Source organism: Canis lupus, chromosome X (genome assembly GCF_048164855.1).
Source record: "Canis lupus baileyi chromosome X, mCanLup2.hap1, whole genome shotgun sequence".
NCBI lineage: Eukaryota > Metazoa > Chordata > Mammalia > Carnivora > Canidae > Canis > Canis lupus.
Window position 1 is genome coordinate 27040869 of NC_132876.1, and position 21143 is coordinate 27062011.

At 36.6% G+C, this 21143-nt stretch overlaps 1 long non-coding RNA gene across 1 annotated transcript; it reads left to right on the plus strand.

Annotated features, from left to right (window-relative positions):
• Positions 1-305: 305 nt before the first annotated feature.
• On the plus strand, positions 306-14501 carry LOC140628153 (uncharacterized). Its single transcript, XR_012026538.1, has 5 exons — positions 306-345; positions 11013-11150; positions 11583-11727; positions 12406-12600; positions 14119-14501. It is a non-coding gene; the product is annotated as an uncharacterized lncRNA (long non-coding RNA).
• Positions 14502-21143: the final 6642 nt, after the last annotated feature.

Below are 21143 nucleotides of genomic sequence, written 5' to 3' on the forward strand. Positions count from 1 at the left end.
CAGCACAAATATCATATGATGTCTATTGCTCTGAGAGGTGGTTTGCTCACTTTGATCATACCATTTTCAAAAGACAATATTTTATATGAATATTAACAAAAGGATTATCTACAAAAAGTGTCATTTTACTACCTCTACTTTTAACATACTTTGTGCACTTCTAAACATCTAGAAAGTCTAGATGTTTTAAATAAGGACTTAAGTTGGTCCACTATATACATAGTAGTGTTGAATAAACTACACACATGTAACAATGGGTTATATCTGATAGTGTCTTCTGCATAGGAACATTCCAGTCTAGAACCCTTGATTTCTCACAACTTCTCTCTACTGCCAACCTAGAGGGTGAGTAGACAGGCACGTGTCACTTAGATGTGACTACAATATAATCTCTAAAAGTCCTTTTCAGAAGATACCCTTTTGATGAGTTTTAACACAAAGTGTACAAAATGTGTTAGTTTACTAACTCTACCTTTGTCATACATTGGCAACCTCTTTAATATCTAGAGACTAGATGTTGTAAAATTAGGACCTATTTGTCCAATATATATACAGTCAAGTTAAATGCACATAACATATAGCACAATAGATAAGCTGAAATTTTCTAGCACACACTACCAAAGAATCTTTTGCAATTTATTCCCTTCCACCTCCCTCAAATCACTGAACAAGTATACTGTTCAGAGAGGAGGTTTAGCAATTCCATTTCCATAGATAATATTTCCCATCAGTTTTTAAAAGCTATTTACAAGAACTGTTACTCTACTTCTAGTTTAAAATACATCAAGGCATTTCTAAATACCTAGAAAGACAAGATATTTCACATAAGAACTAACTTGTCCACTATGTACACAGCACTGTTAAATAGAATTCCACACACCTAACAACAGGTATAATCTGACGTATCTTCTAAATATGACCACCATTTTGGCCTATATATAGAAGCATCTATATATGTGATTTATATAAGTGGGGAACATCTATATATGTGATTTGGAATTCTCCAAGAAAAGTTGTCACTTCATCCTCACTTATTTATTTATTAAATCATTTATTTGTAGTTGTTTCTGGATGCAGAAGAGGGGTTATAAGTACTAATGTTCCTTTAGTCACTATTTCCCTACATTATAAGTAATAAATCATCGCTATCACCACAATCCCTATATTATGATGCTGACTATATAGTGCAAGTTGACTTCTACCTTAGATATTTTTTTCTACTGTGGAAAAATTACTATGCATCTGATAAATATTATAACCTAACATTGTTTTTTTCAGTTTATTTTTTTAATAAATTAATTTTTTATTGCTGTTCAATTTGCCAACTTACAGAATAACACCCAGTGCTCATCCCGTCAAGTGTCCCCCTCAGTGCCCGTCACCCACTCACCCCCACCGCCCGCCCTCCTCCCCTTCCACCACCCCTAGTTCGTTTCCCAGAGTTAGGAGTCTTTATGTTCTGTCTCCCTTTCTGATATTTCCCACACATTTCTTCTCCCTTCCCTTATATTCCCTTTCACTATTATTTATATTCCCCAAATGAATTAGAACATACATGGTTTGTCCTTCTCCGATTGACTTACTTCACTCAGCATAATACCCTCCAGTTCCATCCACGTCGAAACAAATGGTGGGTATTTGTCGTTTCTAATGGCTGAGTAATATTCCATTGTATACATAAACCACATCTCCTTTATCCATTCATCTTTCGATGGACACCGAGGCTCCTTCCACAGTTTGGCTACTGTGGACATTGCTGCTATAAACATCGGGGTGCAGGTGTCCCGGCGTTTCATTGCATCTGAATCTTTGGGGTAAATCCCCAACAGTGCAATTGCTGGGTCGTAGGGCAGGTCTATTTTTAACTCTTTGAGGAACCTCCACACAGTTTTCCAGAGTGGCTGCACCAGTTCACATTCCCACCAACAGTGTAAGAGGGTTCCCTTTTCTCTGCATCCTCTCCAACAATTGTTGTTTCCTGCCTTGTTAATTTTCCCCATTCTCACTGGTGTGAGGGGGTATCTCATTGTGGTTTTGATTTGTATTTCCCTGATGGCAAGTGTTGTAGAGCATTTTCTCATGTGCATGTTGGCCATGTCTATGTCTTCCTCTGTGAGATTTCTCTTCATGTCTTTTGCCCATTTCATGATTGGACTGTTTGTTTCTTTGGTGTTGAGTTTAAGAAGTTCTTTATAGATCTTGAAAACTAGCCCTTATTCTGATATGTCATTTGCAAATATCTTCTCCCATTCTGTAGGTTGTCTTTTAGTTTTGTTGACTGTATCCTTTGCTGTGCAAAAGCTTCTTATCTTGATGAAGTCCCAATAGTTCATTTTTGCTTTTGTTTCTTTTGCCATCGTGGATGTATCTTGCAAGAAGTTACTGTGGCCGAGTTCAAAAAGGGTGCTGCCTTTGTTCTTGTCTAGGATTTTGATGGAGTCTTGTCTCACATTTAGATCTTTCATCCATTTTGAGTTTATCTTTGTGTCTGGTGCAAGGGAGTGGTCTAGTTTCATTCTTCTGCATCTGGATGTTCAATTTTCCCAGAACGATTTACTGAAGAGACTGTCTTTCTTCCAATGGATAGTCTTTCCTCCTTTATCGAATATTAGTTGACCATAAAGTTCAGGGTCCACTTCTGGATTCTGTATCCTGTTCTATTGATCTATGTGTCTGTTTTTGTGCCAGTACCACACTGTCTTGATGACCACAGCTTTGTAGTACAACCTGAAATCTGGCATTGTGATGCCCCCAGATATGGTTTTCTTTTTTAAAATTCCCCTGGCTATTCGGGGTCTTTTCTGATTCCACACAAATCTTAATCTATTCTAACAATCTGAAGAAACTCCATGGTATTTTGATAGGGATTGCATTAAATGTGTATATTGCGCTGGGTAACATTGACATTTTCACAATATTAATTCTGCCAATCCATGAGCATGGAATATTTTTCCATCTCTTTGTCTCTTTCTCAATTTCTTTCAGAAGTGTTCTATAGTTTTTAGGGTATAGATCCTTTACCTCTTTGGTTAGGTTTATTCCTAGATATCTTATGCTCTTGGGTGCAATTGTAAATGGGATTGACTCCTTAATTTCTCTTTCTTCAGTCTCATTGTGAGTGTATAGAAATGCCATTGATTTTTGGGCATTGATTTTGTATCCTGCCACGCTACCAAATTGCTGTATGAGTTCTAGCAATCTTGGGGTGGAGGCTTTTGAGTTTTCTATGTAGAGTATCATGTCATCTGTGAAGAGGGAGAGTTTGACTTCTTCTTTGCCAATTTGAATGCCTTTAGTGTCTTTTTGTTGTCTGATTGCTGAGGCTAGGACTTCCAGTACTATGTTGAATAGCAGTGGTGAGAGTGGACATCCCTGTCTTGTTCCCGATCTTAGGGGAAAGGCTCCCAGTGCTTCCCCATTGAGAATGATATTTGCTGTGGGCTTTTCGTAGATGGCTTTTAAGATGCTGAGGAATGTTCCCTCTATCCCTACACTCTGAAGAGTTTTGATCAGGAATGGATGTTGTATTTTGTCAAATGCTTTCTCTGCATCTTGGTTTTTCTCTTGGTGATCTGATGAATCACATTGATTGTTTTATGAGCGTTGAACCAGCCTTGTGTCCTGGGGATAAATCCTACTTGGTCATCGTGAATAATTTTCTTAATGTGCTGTTCGATCCTATTGGCTAGTATCTTGTTGAGAATTTTTGCATCCATGTTCATCAGGGATATTGGTCCGTAATTCTCCTTTTTGGTGGGGTCTTTGTCTGGTTTTGGAATTAAGGTGATGCTGGCCTCATAGAACGAATTTGGAAGTACTCCATCTCTTTCTATCTTTCCAAACAGCTTTAGGAGAATAGGTATGAATTCTTCGTTAAACGTTTGATAGAATTCCCCTGGGAAGCCATCCGGCCCTGGACTCTTGTGTCTTGGGAGGTTTTTGATGACTGCTTCAATTTCCTCCCTGGTTATTGGCCTGTTCAAGTTTTCTATTTCTTCCTGTTCCAGTTTTGGTAGTTTGTGGCTTCCCAGGAATGCGTCCATTTCTTCTAGATTGCCTAATTTATTGGCGTAGAGCTGTTCATAATATGTTTTTAAAATCGTTTGTATTTCCTTGGTGTTGGTAGTGATTTCTCCTTTCTCATTCATGATTTTATGAATTTGAGTCTTCTCTCTCTTCTTTTTAATAAGGTTGGCCAATGGTTTATCTATCTTATTAATTCTTTCAAAGAACAAACTCCTGGTTCTGTTGATCTGTTCCACAGTTCTTCTGGTCTCGATTTCATTGAGTTCTGCTCGAATTTTAATTAACTCTCTTCTTCTGCTGGGTGTAGGGTCCATCTGCTGTTTTTTCTCTAGCTCCTTTATGTGTAAGGTTAGCTTTTGTATTTGAGTTCTTTCCAGTTTTTGAATGGAAGCTTGTATTGCGATGTATTTCCCCCTTAGGACTGCTTTTGCTGCATCCCAAAGATTTCGAATGGTTGTATCTTCATTCTCATTAGTTTCCATGAATCTTTTTAATTCTTCCTTAATTTCCTTGTTGACCCTTTCATCTTTTAGCAGGATGGTCCTTAACCTCCACGTGTTTGAGGTCCTTCCAAACTTCTTGTTGTGATTTAGTTCTAATTTCAAGGCATTATGGTCTAAGAATATGCAGGGGACTATCCCAATCTTTTGGTATCGGTTCAGACCCGATTTGTGACCCAGTATGTGGTCTATTCTGAAGAAAGTTCCATGTGCACTTGAGAAGAATGTGTATTCAGTTGAGTTTGGATGTAAAGTTCTGTAGATATCTGGGAAATCCATCTGGTACAGTGTATCATTTAAAGCTCTCATTTCTTTGGAGATGTTGTGCTTAGAAGACCTATCGAGGGTAGAAAGAACTAGATTGAAGTCACCAAGTATAAGTGTATTATTATCTAAGTATTTCTTCACTTTAGTTATTAATTGGTTTAAATATTTGGCAGCTCCCACATTCGGGGCATATATATTGAGGATTGTTAAGTCCTCTTGTTGGATAGATCATTTAAGTATGAGATAGTGTCCCTCTTCATCTCTCACTATAATCTTCGGGGTAAATTTTAGTTTATCTGATATAAGGATGGCTACCCCTGGTTTTTTTTGAGGACCATTTGAGTGGTAAATGGTTCTCCAACCTTTTATTTTCAGGCTGTAGGTGTCCTTCTGTCTAAAATGAGCCTCTTGTAGACAGCACATAGATGGGTCCTGCTTTTTTATCCAGTCTGAACCCTGCGCCTTTTGATGGGGTCATTAAGCCCATTCACGTTCAGAGTTACTATTGACAGATATGAGTTTAGTGTCATCATGATATCTATTCAGTCCTTGTTTTTGTGGATTGTTCCACTGAACTTCTTCTTCAAGGGGAATTTTAAGAGTCCCCCTTAAAATTTTTTGCAGAGCTGGTTTGGAGGTCACATATTCTTTCAGTTCCTGCCTGTCTTGGAAAGTCTTTATCTCTCCTTCCATTTTGAATGAGAGCCTTGCTGGATAAAGTATTCTTGGTTGCATGTTCTTCTCATTTAAGACCCTGAATATATCCTGCCAGCCCTTTCTGGCCTGCCAGGTCTCTGTGGAGAGGTCTGTTGTTACCCTAATACTCCTCCCCATAAAAGTCAGGGGTTTCTTGTCTCTTGCTGCTTTAAGGATCTTCTCTTTATCTTTGGAATTGGCAAGCTTCACTATTACATGTCGAGGTGTTAAACGGTTTTTATTGATTTTAGGGGGGGATCTCTCTATTTCCTGGATCTGAATGCCTGTTTCCCTTCCCAGATTAGGAAAGTTTTCAGCTATGATTTGTTCAAATACATATTCTGGCCCTCTGTCCCTTTCGGCGCCCTCTGGAACCCCAATTAAACGTAGGCTTTTCTTCCTCAGGCCGTCGTTTATTTCCCTTAATCTGTCTTCATGGTCTTTTAATTGTCTGTCTCTTTTTTCCTCAGTTTCCCTCTTTGCCATCAACTTGTCTTCTATGTCACTCACTCCTTCTTCCACCTCGTTAACCCTCGTCGTTAGGACTTCTAGTTTGGATTGCATCTCATTCAATTGATTTTTAATTTCTGCCTGATTGGATCTAAATTCTGCAGTCATGAAGTCTCTTGAGTCCTTTATGCTTTTTTCTAGAGCCACCAGTAGCTGTATAATAGTGCTTCTGAATTGGCTTTCTGAGATTGAATTTTAATCCAGATTTTGTAACTCTGTGGGAGAGAGGAGTGTTTCTGAATCATTCTTTTGAGGTGAGGTTTTCCTTCTAGTCATTTTGCTCAGTGCAGAGTGGCCAAAAACCTGTTGTACTGGGAACAGGAGAAAAAGAGAGAGAGAGACGGAAAGAAAAGAGAAAAAGAAAAAAGAAAAAAGGAAGAAAAAAAGGAAAAAAGAGAAGAAAAAGAGAAAGAAAAAGAACGAAAGGTGAATAAAAAAGGGTGGGGGAAGCAATCAGAAATCAAAAAGAAAAAAAGAAAACCACCGGGGAGTATCTTCTGATTCTGTATACTTTAAGTCCCTTGACTTCCCCTGGAACTGGTCCGTCTTGCTGGTCTTCTGGGGGAGGGGCCTGCTGTGCTGATTTTCAGGTGTTAGCACTTGGGGGAGCTGCTCAGCCCCCTGCCTGGTGCAGGGCTCAGTGGGGGTTGTTTACCCCGTGAGGCCGCAGGAGGAACAACTGCAGCGGCGGGGCCAGCTCTGGGCCCTGGATTCAGCCCCCGCAGTAGCCCCGAAGCTCTCTGTCTGCAGGGCCTGGAGGCTCCGGGCGGGGCCGCTGATCTGCTCAGCTCCGGGCAGGAGCGTCCTCGCTGTCCTGGGCCCTCCCGGCCTCTGCCTGTCCCGGGGGGAGGCCGGATCCTGGGCTGTGTCCCGGCGCCCTGGGCTCCCGGTCTGCGCTGTTGGATTCGTGCTCCCGCCCCGCAGCCCCCTCCGCGGAGCCGCCGCCCGAGCCCCTCCGAGCTGCTCCGGGTCCCGCCGTGCGCGCTGCAGCCCTTAGGGAGCTCGGCGCAGTCTCCCCGGGGCGCAGGTGTCTGTTAGTGTCCCCGGGAGCCCGAGGGCATCCCCGCCCTCCTGGGGTCCTGCTCCAACTCCCTGCGAGCCCCTTTCCGCCCGGGAAGGTTGGTGCAGCTCCTGCTTCTCCGGGTCGGGGCTCTCCTGTCCTGGGGGCACTCGCCCTGCCTTAGCCCGGGGCCTCGAGGGGCCCCTGCCCCTTGGATGCCTTTTGTTTCTTTATTTCTTTTTCCCCATCTTCCTACCTTGATAGAAGCACGAACTCTTCTCACTGTAGCGTTTCAGCTCTTCTCTCTTTAAATCTCAGGCCGAATTTGTAGATTTCAGGATGATTTGAAGGTTATCTAGGTAATTTGGTGGGGACAGGTGACTTGGGGACCCTACTTTTCCGCCATCTTGCCCCTCTTCTCCTATTTTTTCAGTTTATATAAACATTTATAAAGCAAAAAATAAGATACTGCATCCAACAAGAGAATAAACATTACTTTAAAATATATACAGAACATTAATCAAGGCAGACCGTGTGCCAGATCATTACATCTCAATAATTTTAAATACACGTTATATAGTATATGTTTGCTGATCAAAGAAACATTAAATTAGGAACTAATACCAGGAAGTTATCTGGAAGTTTATAAAATATTTATAAATTAGACAACACATTTTGAAATAAACCATGGGTCAAAAAGGAATTCATAATGGTAATTAGAAAAAGTTTTGCCTTGAAAGAAAATGAAAACACAACATATCAAAATTTATAGAATGCAGATAATACAATAGTTAGTAAGAAACACATAGCTTTAAATGCTTATATAATTTTAACAGTCTAAAATCAGTGATATAAACTACTATCTCAGAAAGAAAAATAAATAAAACAACAAGCTAAACCTAAGGAGAAGGAGAGAAATAAATTTAAGAATGGTAACTAGTAAAATAGAAAACAAACACTAGAGAAAAATTAATGAAATCAAAAGCTGATTCCTTGAAAGCATAAACTAATAACCTTCCAGCTAATTAAGATTCAAACTAGAAATATGAGAAATAAGAAATGATTATCCTATACAATTTAAAAGAATAAAAGACTATATTATAAAAATTAAAGACAATAAATTTGAAAACTTAGGTGAAATAAACACACTTCTTGAAATAACTAAATCACTAAATTAACACAATAATTAGAAAATATGAATAACATATTTATCAAAGACACTGAATTCATAATTTATAATAATCTCCCTAACAAAATTCAATGTTTAGTTTGCTTCAGAGCTATTCTTTCAAATAATTAAAGAAGAAATAATACAAAGATCACATTTTTCTCAGAAAATATAAGATAAAATAACACTTCTCAACTCACTCTAGCAGTTCAATATTGCCTTTATGGCAAGGCCAGATAACATTATAAGAAAATTACAGACCAGCATTCCTCATGAGAACAGACTAAAATATCATTAACAAAATGTTAGCAAATAAAATACATAAAAGATATTAGACAATACATCTTGTGGATTTATCCCAGAGATGCAAGTTTGATTAACATTTGAAAATCAATCAACGAAGTTCTCCATAAAAACATAATTAAGGAAAAAACCCCAACGAATCCTTACAACTTAATGAAAGATGTGCAAGATCAATATAATTGTTACAGTGAAAACTATGAGATACTGCTGGGATAAATTAAGAATACTTAAATAAATTTACAGATATACCATGCTCATGAATTGGAAGACTCAGTGTTAAGACATCAATTCTCCCAAAGTTGACATGTAGATTTGATGCAATTCTAATCAATATTTCACCAGTACTTTTCATGGAAATTGACGTTGATTCTAAAATTTATATAGAAATGGAAAGGACATGGAAAGAAAAATAGAAATGGAAATGGAAAGGAAAAAAGAATAGCCAAAACAATTGTGAATATAATGAATTATTCTACTTCTCTCTTACTATTTTCCTACAACAATCAAAAGAGTAACATATTGCTGCAGATACAGATATACAGAAGAAATAGTCCAGAAATAGAACTTCTTATTTATGATCAATTGGTTTTCAACAAAAATGTCAAGATAATTTGATGGGGAAAGCTTTTTAAAAACCAGATATCCAGTGTTAAAACAACTGGATATCTATATGGGGGAAAAAGTGAACCTTGATCATTACCTTATATAATCCAAAAGAAATCTTAAATAGATCATAAACCTAAATGTATACAGAAATTTATAAAAAATATTTGGAGGATTGAGGAGAAAATTTTTGTGAATTTAAATCAGGCAGAGATTTATGAGATATGGTACAAATGCCAAAAATTATAAAGGAAAAACAGTAAATTTTATTTCAACTAAATTTAAAATTTCTGCTTCTAGAAAGACACAATTAGGAAAAGAAAAAAGTAGGTTAGAACATAAAGAATATTCACAATGCATATATCAGATAAAGAATTTATATCAAGAGTATATAAATAACTCATATAATATGACAAATAGATGAAAGACAACTCCCATTAAAAATAGGCAAATAAGGGGGGCACATGATGAGATGAACACTGGGTGTTATACTATATTTGGCAAATTGAATTTAAATAAAATATTTTTTTAAAAGGCAAATGATTTGAATAGACACTGCACAATAAAAGATAAGCATCCTACAGATATACAATTTTAAAGTTCAATATCATTAGTCATCAGAGAAAAGCAAATTGAAATTACAATGTACTATCATTACAAACTCACTAAAACGTCTAAAGTAAAAGGCTGACAAAATCCAGTATTCATGATGATGTAGAGCAGCTTCAGCTCTCCTACTCCTTTCTGTGTTTCATGTTTTGATATTTTAAAAAAAAATTATTTTTACTTTTTTATTTATTTTTCTTTTCAACTTCTAATTTGAATTCTAGTTAGTTAATGTACAGTGCAATATTGGTTTTAGGAGTAGAATTCAATGGTTCATCACTTACATTCAATACCCAGTGCTTATCATAACAAGTGCCTTCCTTAAAACCCATTACCAAAAAAAAAAAACAAAAAAAAAAACCCATTACCCATCTAGCCCATCTCCCACCACCTCCATCAACCCTCAGTTTGTTCTTATCATTCTTATCATTATCATTTTATGGTTTGTTTCCCTCTGTTTCCCCCCTCCCCTATGTTCATCTGTTTTGTTTCTTAAATTCCACATATGAGTGAAATCATATGATATTTGTCTTTTTCTGACTTATTTTGCTTAGCATAGTACATTCTAGTTCCATCCATGTCATTGCAAATGGCAAGATTTAATTTTTTATGGCTGAGTAACATTCCATTGTGTGTATATATCACAACTTTATCCATTAATTGGTTGATGGACATTTGGCCTCTTTCCATATTTTGTCTATTGTTGATAGTGCTGCTATAAACACCAGGGTACACATACTCCTTCCAATACTCCTGACAGGAATGTAAAATGGCACTTCCACTTGGGCAGCTTATGAAACATCCACTTCCAATTGCTATAAGACCCAGCAATTCTGTTACTAGCTCTTAGCTTCAAAGAAATAAAAACAAACTATGTTCAAAGATTTGTACTGCACTGTTCCTAGCAGCGTTAATTGATAATATCACCAAATCTTGAAATAACCCAAATATCCATCAACAGATGAATGAATAAGCCAATTTCAGTATTTGCATAAATTGAATATTACTCAGAGGCAACAAAGGAATACATGACTGAAACACACAAAAACACAGATGAATCTATAAAGCATTATGCTTTTTGATGGACTGAATGTTTGTGTCCCTCTAGGATTCATATGTTGAGATCCTAACCTCCAATGTGGCTTTATCTGGAGATAAAGACTCTAAGGAAGTAGTTAAAATTATATAAAGTAATAAATGTAAGACTTTAATCCGATAGTAGTGTCCTTATAAGAAGTGACACCAGAAAGTTCTCTTGCCCCCTCTCATTCTCTCATTCATCCTCTCACTCATGTTCTCATGCTCTCACTCTCTCTCTGCATAATGCACTAAGGAAAGGCCATGTGAGAATACAGCAAGAAGGTGGCTGTCTGAATGCCAGGAATAGAGCTCTCACTGGAAAATGACTCTGCTGACACCTTGATTGTGGACTTCTCTAGAACCATGAGAAAATAAATTTCTATTATTCAAGGTATCCAGTTGGTGGTATTTTATGATGGCAGCCTGAGCAGACTGATATGATGCTTGTAAAAATCCATATATTAGAGAATACATAATATGTGATTCCATTTATATGAAGTTACAGAATAGGGAAAAACTAGTGACACAAATCAACTCAAGGATTGCCTGAACCTAGGTCAGGAGGGAGACTGAATAGGAAGGGGTATAGGGAAACTCCTGGGGGTGACAGACATGGTGGTGGTTGCACAGGTTTATAAATTTATAAATTTGTCAAAACTCATAGAAAAGTATTCTTAATGTGTATATGTTTTGCTATGTGTGAATCAAGCCTCAAAAAAAGCTTGTTTGGAAAATTATGTAATTCAAGCTGAGAATGCAAAAAAAAACATAATATAAAATGAAATAATCACATCAAAATTTCTAATTTCTATACATCATCTAGGGTAATGCAACCTCTTTGGGGGAAAAAAGACTACAAAATATCCAGAAGAATGCAAAGAAGATTCCTAGTAGCTTGAAAAACATGCCCTATGATGAACAATCGGAAGAAACCGAATTGCTCAGCCTGGAACAGGAAAAATATGAGAGTGAGATAAGGCAAAGATAGCTATCTTTAAATATTTGATAACTGCCATGTGGGAAGTTAAGTGACTTGGAGTCTGTGTTACTGTACAAAGCAGATATAGATGATTAGATAAAAGTTACAATGAAAACTTTAAGACTCAATATGACAAAGTACTTTCAAATAATTAGAGCTGTCCAACAAAATCCTCAGACCCTAGTACAAGTGATTTGGTCAGGGGAAAGTAATGCCAATTACTGTCCCATTCCACAGTATTTTTTGAATAATTACCATAAGTCTATTAATAATCTTGCATACCATCAAACACATGTCAATTTAACTTTGTTATGAGTTTTATTGCTATACTAAATCCTGTTCTTGCATTCTCAGTTTTTAAAATTCTTATTACTTACAAATCATAATCTTTCCACTAATAAGTTAAAACAATTAGAATATTGCTCACCAACACTATGTACTCTTCCTAAATGCTGTGGAAGAAGTAAAAAATTCACTGGATGTTTCTATGTTGGGCTAATTTCTAGTACATTTACATCAAATAGATATAATTTCCAATGTAAATATTTTAAAAAGCCATTTTTACATAGTAACAGTATTATAGTGCTATCACAAATGAGAAAAAATGGTGGTGCAACTGAGGAGTTATTTATTGTGATACTTTGTGTTGCTTTTTATTTTTTAAAAGAATTATTTATTTGAAAGAGATAGCTGAGAGGAGGAGTGGAGGGAGAAAGAGAATCTCAAGCAGACTCCCCACTGAGTGTGAAGCCTGAAGTGGGGCTCGATCCCCCAACCCTGAGATCATGACCTATGTCAAAATCAAGAGCCATATGCTCAACTGACTGAGCCACTTTGACATCCCTGTGTTCCATTTTGAAATGTGAGTATGCTCAGCTTAGATGTCAGGAAAAAGAAAAAAGTATTTTTTATCATTAATGGCCACTATGTTGAATAGAAGTGGTATAGGTGGGCATCCTTGCTTTGTTTCATATCTTAGAGGAAAACTTTCCATTTTTCATTGTTGAGAATGATGTTAGCTGTGGGGTTTTCCTATGTGGCCTCTATTTTATTAAGATCTTTCCATACCTAATTTGTCGAGAGTTATCATGAAAGTGTTGAATTTTCTCAAGTGCTTTTTATGCATGTATTTAGATGATCATATGATTTTTGACCTTTATGAATAAAGGTCAAATAAAGGTCAAATAAACATTTGTATATGTTAAACAAGGTCAAATAAACATTTGTATATGTTAAACCATCTTTGCATCCCAGGGATAAATCCCATTTAATCGTGGTATATAACCCTTTAATTTTTTTTAAAGGTTTTATTTATTTATTCATTAGAGATAGAAAGAAGCAGACATAGGCAGAGGGAGAAGCAGGCTCCTCACAGGGAGCCTGTTGCAAAACTCGATCCTGGACCCTGGGATCACACTCCGAGCCAAAGGCTGCTGCTTAACCCCTGAGCCACTCAGGCATCCCAAGTACATAATCCTTTTAATGTGCCATTGACTTTAGTTTGTTAATATCTTGTTAAGGTATTTTGCATCCTTGTTCTTCAGGAATATTGCCCTGTAGTTTTCTTTTCTTGCCTTGTCTTTGGCTTTGTTAACAGGGTGAAGCTGGCCTCATAAAATAAATTTGAGAGTTCTGTCTTTATTTTTTGAAGAGTTTAAGAAGGGTTATTGTTAATTCTTCTTTAAACTTTTGGTAAAATTTGCCTGTGAAATCATCTGTTCCTGGGCTCTTTCTCTATTAGGAGGTTTTTTTAAATTACTAATTCAATTCCTTATTTGTTACTGGTTCAGATTCAGTCTTGATAGGTTGTATGTTTCTAAGACTTTATCCGTTTCTTCTGCATTGTCAAATATGTTGGTATACAATTGCTCATAATCATCTCTTATGATCATCCCTTATGATTGCTTTTATTTCTATGGGATCAGTTGTGATACCTTCTGTTTCATTTCTGATTTGATACTTTTTTAAGTCTAATTATATGTTTGTCAATTTTGTTTATCTTTTAAAGAAACCAACTCTTAGTTTTGTCAAGATTTCTTATTTCACTTATTTACTTCTGCCCTATCTTTATTATTTCCCTTCTTCTGCTGATTTTAGGCTTAACTTGTTCTTTTTGTTCTGTTCCTTGACATGCAACTAGACTGTTTACTTGAAGTCTTTCTTCCTTATTTAATATAGACATTTATCAGCATAAACTTCCTTCTAAGTACTGATTTTGCTATATCCCATAAGTTTTTTAGCTTTCTGTTTTCATTTTTGTCTCAAGATATTTTCTAATTTCCCTTTTGATTTCTTCTTTGGCTCAATAGCTGTTTAAAAATGTTTTTAAATTTCCTTGCATTTATGAGTTTTCCCAATTTCTTTTTGTTATTGATTTCAGGTTTTTATCCATGTGAGATTAAACCAATCATCTATCAATAGAAGACTGGATAAATAAATTGATATATATCCACACAATGGTTTACTACCGAACAATGAAACTGAATAAGTAATAATTATGTGCAACAACATGGACAAATACTTCAAATTTAATGTTGAGTGAAAAACACACCACAACAGTTTGTACTGTATGATTTAAGTCATATAACAGCTCAGAAAAAAACTAATCTATGGTGTTAGAAGTAATGACAGTGGTCATTTTGGGGGAATAGGGCAGAGGTAGTGTTTGGGAAGTAGATAAGAGTGACTGGTATGCTGCTAATGCTCTATTTCCTGATCTGGAGAGTAGTTACATAGATGTATCAACTTTTTGATAATTGAATTATGATATATGCACTTCTTTGAACAATTCAATAAAAATTAAATATATATATGTATAAAACAGATAGTAGACAATTATTAGCAGGTTTACTGGTAATGAATTGTTTCCTGGTTTTCAGATTTAGCTATAGAATTGTGCAATTGACTGGCCATAAGTGATAGGGTTCTTTAGAATTTTGCTACAGTGGGCAAAAGAGGGTGAAAGGAAGAGAAAGGGGAGAAACATAGAGTTTCTTGAAGTTTAGACTTGGAAGATGCCCCTCTGAGTGCCATTAAGACTTCTGAAACAGGAATGTTTAGAGTAGCTTATATAAATAATGGTTAAAACTCTTGATGGAAAACATAACTGAATCAAAAGTGCACTTGAGCTGCCACTAACACTTTTTAAAATCAGACACTTAAAAATAGTAATATATATCTTATTAATTCAATTTTTATGTGCAGGTAGTCAGTTTCAGTGCTGCATACCTTCTTTTTAGAGCAATCATCCATAACTTTAAGATAGAAAGCATATGCTACCCATTTTTCAATAGAAATATTCAAGATATTGTGCAAGATTTTTTCCAATAAGAGTAACAAATCAACCTGATGTTATGGACATTATTTTGATTTGTAAATGCTTTTATCCTGTTCTTCCAAGTCTCAGTATCGTTCCCACAGACAGCAGAGTGTTTCAAGAAATATCCCATTGTTCTTTCTTGTATTTATTTTGAGAAATAGCATTCTTTTTATCAAATATAATGCTCATATTTCAAGTACATTGTATACATACTTATGAAACTTCATTTCTAATATCACAATTACTATGGTATCTTACAAGAGTTTTAATTTCAATATGTTAATGTTTTATGAAAATGTTTTAGGTTATTTCTGCTGTGCTGAGTGTTAGGAGATCCCACTATGCTGATCAGTCTATGTTCTTCAACACTGGCAGAAAAAAAAAACTAATGATGAAATATGTATTGTAAAGGAAAGGGGAAGTAGTAGACAGTTTTAAAAATCAATTAAAAATGATCATTAGTGTGCACTATTACTGCAAAGCTGAAGCTAATCTGAATTCATGAAAAATCTGAGTCCGAATTTTCTAAAGTACATTCTAGGAAATCTCTATTAACTATCAACAATATTGGTGTTTTCCAGAACACTGAATATAAAATGTTGATTCAAGTAAATAACTAAAAATAAGACAATATGACCTCAAAGCTGGAAAGGCTCTTAAAGCAGTGTTTCTCAAAATCTCTTGAGATACATGCTAAAAATGCAGATAAGACTCCATCTCCAGAGTTGCCAAATAAGGCCTCTATATTTTAACAGATTTCCCTAAAAATTCTGATCTGTATTAAACTGCGATGACTATTGTCTTAGAGAACCGCAGTCTATTTTGGCTTTCTCATCCTCTATATGGAGAACTGAGACTCTCACATAGAACAGCGACAGGATGCTAATAGAGTTTTTCCACACTTTTAAACATTCCACAATGCCATGATGCTCCCTATGGAGATTTATCATTCACAAATACTTTCATAAATAATATTGTAATGTATCCCCTCAACATCCTAACAGAAAGGAAGGTCTGGTTATTATTTAACCCACTGTACAGATAATATATGTATGTCTGGATGGATAGATAGATGGGTAGATATTCATACAATCAGTATCTTGAATAAGCTGGACTCTGTAAACTTTTGAAAAGTTTTTGTTTTCTTGCCCACTTGTGAGGGATGTTGTGGTGTACTGCTCTTTTTGTTTTGTTTTGTTTTGTTTTGTTTTCAGAAGAGTACTGAGCTTTATTTACAAACATGTCACAGGATCCTCTTACCTCCCCACCTCTGTCCACAGGAAGGAGAACTGAGTCTACCCACCTGACCAACGTAGGAGGGTGAGGCCCAAGTTCACCTTCCACTGAGGCCAGGCAGGGCACACTTCTCGTGGGCACTCTAACATTGTTGCTTTTGTTTCCCTTCCCTTTGGAGGTATGTCAAGCAAGAAGTTGCTATGGCTGATTTCAAAGAGGTAACTGCCTATGTTCTCCTTTAGGATTTTAATCGTTTCCTGTCTCACATGCAGGTCTTTCATCCACTTTGAATTTATCTTTGTATATGCTGTAAGGAAATGGTTCAGTTTCATTCTTTTGTAATTTGGCATTTTTTCCCAATAGCATTTGTTGAAGAGACTTTTTCCATTGGATGTTATTTCCTGCTTTGTTGCAAATTAGTTGACCATAGAGTTGGGGTCCATTTCTGGGTTCCCTATTGTGTTCCATTGATCTATATGTCTGGTTTTATGCCAGTATCATATTGCCTTGATCACTGTAGCTTTGTAATATAGCTTAAAGTCCAGAATTATGATGCCTCCAGCTTTGCTTTGCTTTTTCAAGGTTGCTTTGGCTATTTAAGGTCTTCTTTGGTTCCATACAAATTTTAGGATTGTTTATTCTTGCTCTATGATACTGCTGGTGACATTTTGATAGGGATCGCATTAAATGTGTAGATTGCCTTGGGTAGTATAGACATTTTAACAATATTGTTCTTCTAATCCATGAGTGTGGAATTTTTTTCCATTTCTTTGTGTCATCTTCAATTTCTTTTATCAGTATTTTATAGTTTTCAGATTACAGATCTTTTGGTTAGGTTTATTCCTAAGTATAGGAAACCTCTTTGGTTAGGTTTATTCCTATATATCTTATAGTTTTTGGTCCAGTTGTAAATGGGATCAATTCCTTGTCTCAGCTTTCTTTTTGCCCATAGCTTCAGTCTGAGTTTTGCTTCAAAGATAAGCCTACAAGGAAAAATTCCTCTGAGGAATCACAGATAGAGGGTTTCACCCCAGATAGACATTTCTTTTTCTAGAAATAGAAATCTGGTAGGCACTGATGTGTATAAAAAAACAAATTTGACATTAATAGTTTTCTTTAAAATACTGAAATATAGAGATGAGAATGTGTCAAAAATGCTGTGATGCACTATCTAAAATCTCTCTTTGGTAATGACAGTGCCCAACTTTCAACCATATTTGAGAAATTCCTCAGATGAAGAAAGTTATCTTTTCTAAGATCATGTGTTATGTGGCCTGCATCCAATGACTAATTAATATTATGATTTGGTCATCCTGTCCCTACTCAAAACAGCTATGGAGGACCATCTCATCTTCATAACACTCTGTAGGGTTATCTGGGGCTCCCACTGAGACTGTTTTACAATTCAACTTTTTCCTTTAGCAAATCCTTATTCATTACCTTCAGCTCCACAGTTTTTGACCCCAATAGCATTCCCTTACAAGTTTACTGTATTCTAATCTTTTAAGCGTCTGGTTTCTGGAGAACTAAACTTCTATAGCTGAGGAAAAGAGAGGTCTTAAAAAGCAGATACTGGGATCACCAGCTCTCTGGCTAATAATAAGAGCTCTATCACTGATCACAGGTGGAGCTCACGTGACTCCTGTCAAGGTCGTGGTATAACTGTTAAAGCTTTTAAATGTAATAAAATGGAATGGCATGTTATTGGATTGTAATATAGTGTCATGTGTTAGATTTTTTTTATTTTTTTAATTTTTATTTATTTATGATAGTCACAGAGAGAGAGAGAGAGAGAGAGAGAGAGGCAGAGAGAGAGGGAGAAGCAGGCTCCATGCACCGGGAGCCCGACGCGGGACTCGATCCCGGGTCTCCAGGATCGCGCCCTGGGCCAAAGGCAGGCGCCAAACCGCTGCGCCACCCAGGGATCCCCTCATGTGTTAGATTTTTGAGAAACGGGAAGGAGATAGTAATTGTAAGGTGATTGAAATTCAGTTGTTTTGAAAAGCTCATTTGACACTTTGGGAAAAAATACAAGAAAAATCTGAGCATGATTAAATGGAAATGAAGGAGTATATGCAAAAGCCAGAAGTCCTCCTTGGTCGCATATAAAGAAACTCTCTTCTCCCTAGGCAGAAGGGAAGAGAAAGCTGAGGACCTGACCTAGGACTTGATTGTGTGAATAGTTGAGTTCCAAAGAAGTTAACGTTCCAATCAAGGCAGGTCAGCTTTAACAAGATAAGGGCTCCTGCTGGGAAAGAATGAGACATTGACACATTGGATTCCCATCTGTATTGATGCTCCTGAAAATCTTGAATTTGTGGGTTTCCCTGAATTCTCCAAGCATGTAGAAGAGGGTCACTCCTTCCCATGAAGGTCTAGTACCTCCCGCCCTTACATTGGGATAATGCAGAAGCCCCTCCCTTTGAAGACAATATGCATTTCTTTCATCTCCCACATCCCTTTCTGGACACTAAGCCTACAGGGTAATGTTTCAACTTAAACTAGCTACAGATGTGATGGACCTAGTAAAGGAAAAGGGGACTGGAATGAACACATTCTATGTATAAATCTGCCTCTCCTGCCTGAGTGGTCTCAGCCAACATTGTTATAGAAGAGTTTAGAGAATGTTTGATCCCCTGGCATGTGATCTAGATAACACTGCATCAGACCAAGTGAACAATTTCACAGCAAAGGAGTTGCATCAGAAATGCCTTTATAACTAAATAAATAAAGTCTTTTAAAAATGCCTTTATATGGTTCTGTGTTGCAATTGGAAGAATATTTAGGTTATAGAGCCAATGTGAGGAAGTTGAATAGGCCATAATTATCATCATGCCCAGGGACCTGCTTAGGGAATTTATGTTTCCCATCCCTGAAACTCTTGTCTCTGTGGGTTTAGAGGTCCTGCTCCCCAAAAGGAGAATGCTTCTGCTAGAAGATACAATAAAAGCCCCATTGAACTATAAGCTATGAGCTTGACAAGGAAAAAAAAACCTGGGGGCTTCAGGTGATAAACTGTGGTGAACACTGTGATTCCCCACCCAGTTCCCCTTTCAGAAATGAAGATCATGTTACTCCAGCTGCTGGGAATGCTTCCATCAGATAGTCACAAATTACCTTTTAGGATGGTCTCAGATGAAATGGGTGGGAGCATCCCACATCCTTCTTGAGAAGCCCACATCCAATGACTGATTAATGCAGGGGTATCAAGTTGTGGCCCTCTTGTCCTAACTTTGGTCAGCTCTGGAGGGCTTCCCCCATTCACAATTCTCTTTAGAGTCATCTGAGTCTTTTGTTGAGAATGCATTATAACCATTCTCTTTCCTTGCCCATTTTTGCTTTTTCTCTTCCTTTCCAAAGGGAACTGATATCAAGAGCACTCCATAGAAGTTCATTCACCTTGCTGTCTTAAAGTCTGTTTCTCAAGAGAGTCGACCTGTAATTATAAATCAAGAGATAAGACGATATGCTTCTTCCATTTAAATGGCAAATAAAGGAGAGAAAAGCTAGTACATTACTTAATAATTATTTCACTGGTTCCTACAGCAACCCTGCAAAGCAATAGGGAAAAATGTAATTTTTTTAATAATTTAAACATTGAGAAATGAACTTATATGTTTAAAATTACATGATCTGTTACAGAGCTGAGCTAGTATAAGAGCTGATGAGGAACTGTTCTCTTATTCAATTTGAAATAATGATTAATGAGTGTCCTCTAAATTCCTGGTAATTTATACAGAAAATTAACATGATTCATGTTTTGTAGATAAAGATTTAAAAAGATTAAGCAACATAATCAAACAACTAGTAAGTCATAGAGCTGGGATTTAAACTCAGGACTAACTCTAGTCCATAGCTTTCCCCATATACACACAATTAACTGCCTACAATTGAATTTCCGTTATTTTTGAAGTTATATACCTTGCTTGATTAGAGATCCAATTACAAGAGTTCTCAAGGTATGTGGTGGGGAAGTGTATAATATGTAAGCTTCTTGGGTAATGTTTCAAAATAAAAACTGATACAGGGGATGCCTGGGTGGCTCAGTGGTTGAGCGTCTGCCTTTGGCTCAGGGTGTGATCCCAGAGTCCCAGGATCGAGTCCCATATTGGGCTTCCTGCAGGGATCCTGCTTCTCCCTCTGCCTATGTCCCTGCCTCTCTCTCTCTGTGTCTCTCATGAATAAATAAATAAAATCTTTAAAAAGACTGATACAGTTTTATCTTTAGAGAATAAAAGACATTGTTTTCATAAATGCTATAGAAAACAAATCTTCACAGAATTTCCTTGGGTACTGGGAATGTGCAAAAGTAGCAAGGATTGTCTATGTATATACATAGGGGGATGGATTTCAGTATTTTCAAGCTGAAATTTAAATGAGCATGTTTAAATGTTGTCTTTTAAATGAGCAACAGGCTTTCAAAACTTTGAAAAATACTGTTTTACATCATTCTGCCTTCATTTTTAGATGACCTGGTACATCTTGAGTGAAAATCTTAAGTTAAAATTAACTACTATGTGGATATTTAGTTGATTCTAATATTACAATCTTGTATTTTAACTGCATTTCTCCTTTACATTCTGTTAGTAATTCATCAATTCAACAAATATGTATTAAGCTATGTGCCGAGCCCTGTACTAAATGATATGGATGCACGAATTAAGTGATCCATGAGCTTCATGTTATCAAGTCTTCCTTGTACGTGATAGAAATTGTGCCTTACATCTAAAAATCTTTACAACTAAACTCCCTTAGCTTTTTACTTGTTCTGTATCCCTCTTTGTGTAGTATAAAATTTTTAGCCTTTGTAGGTCTTGAACTTAAGATGTTCCATGACTTCTCAAAGACAG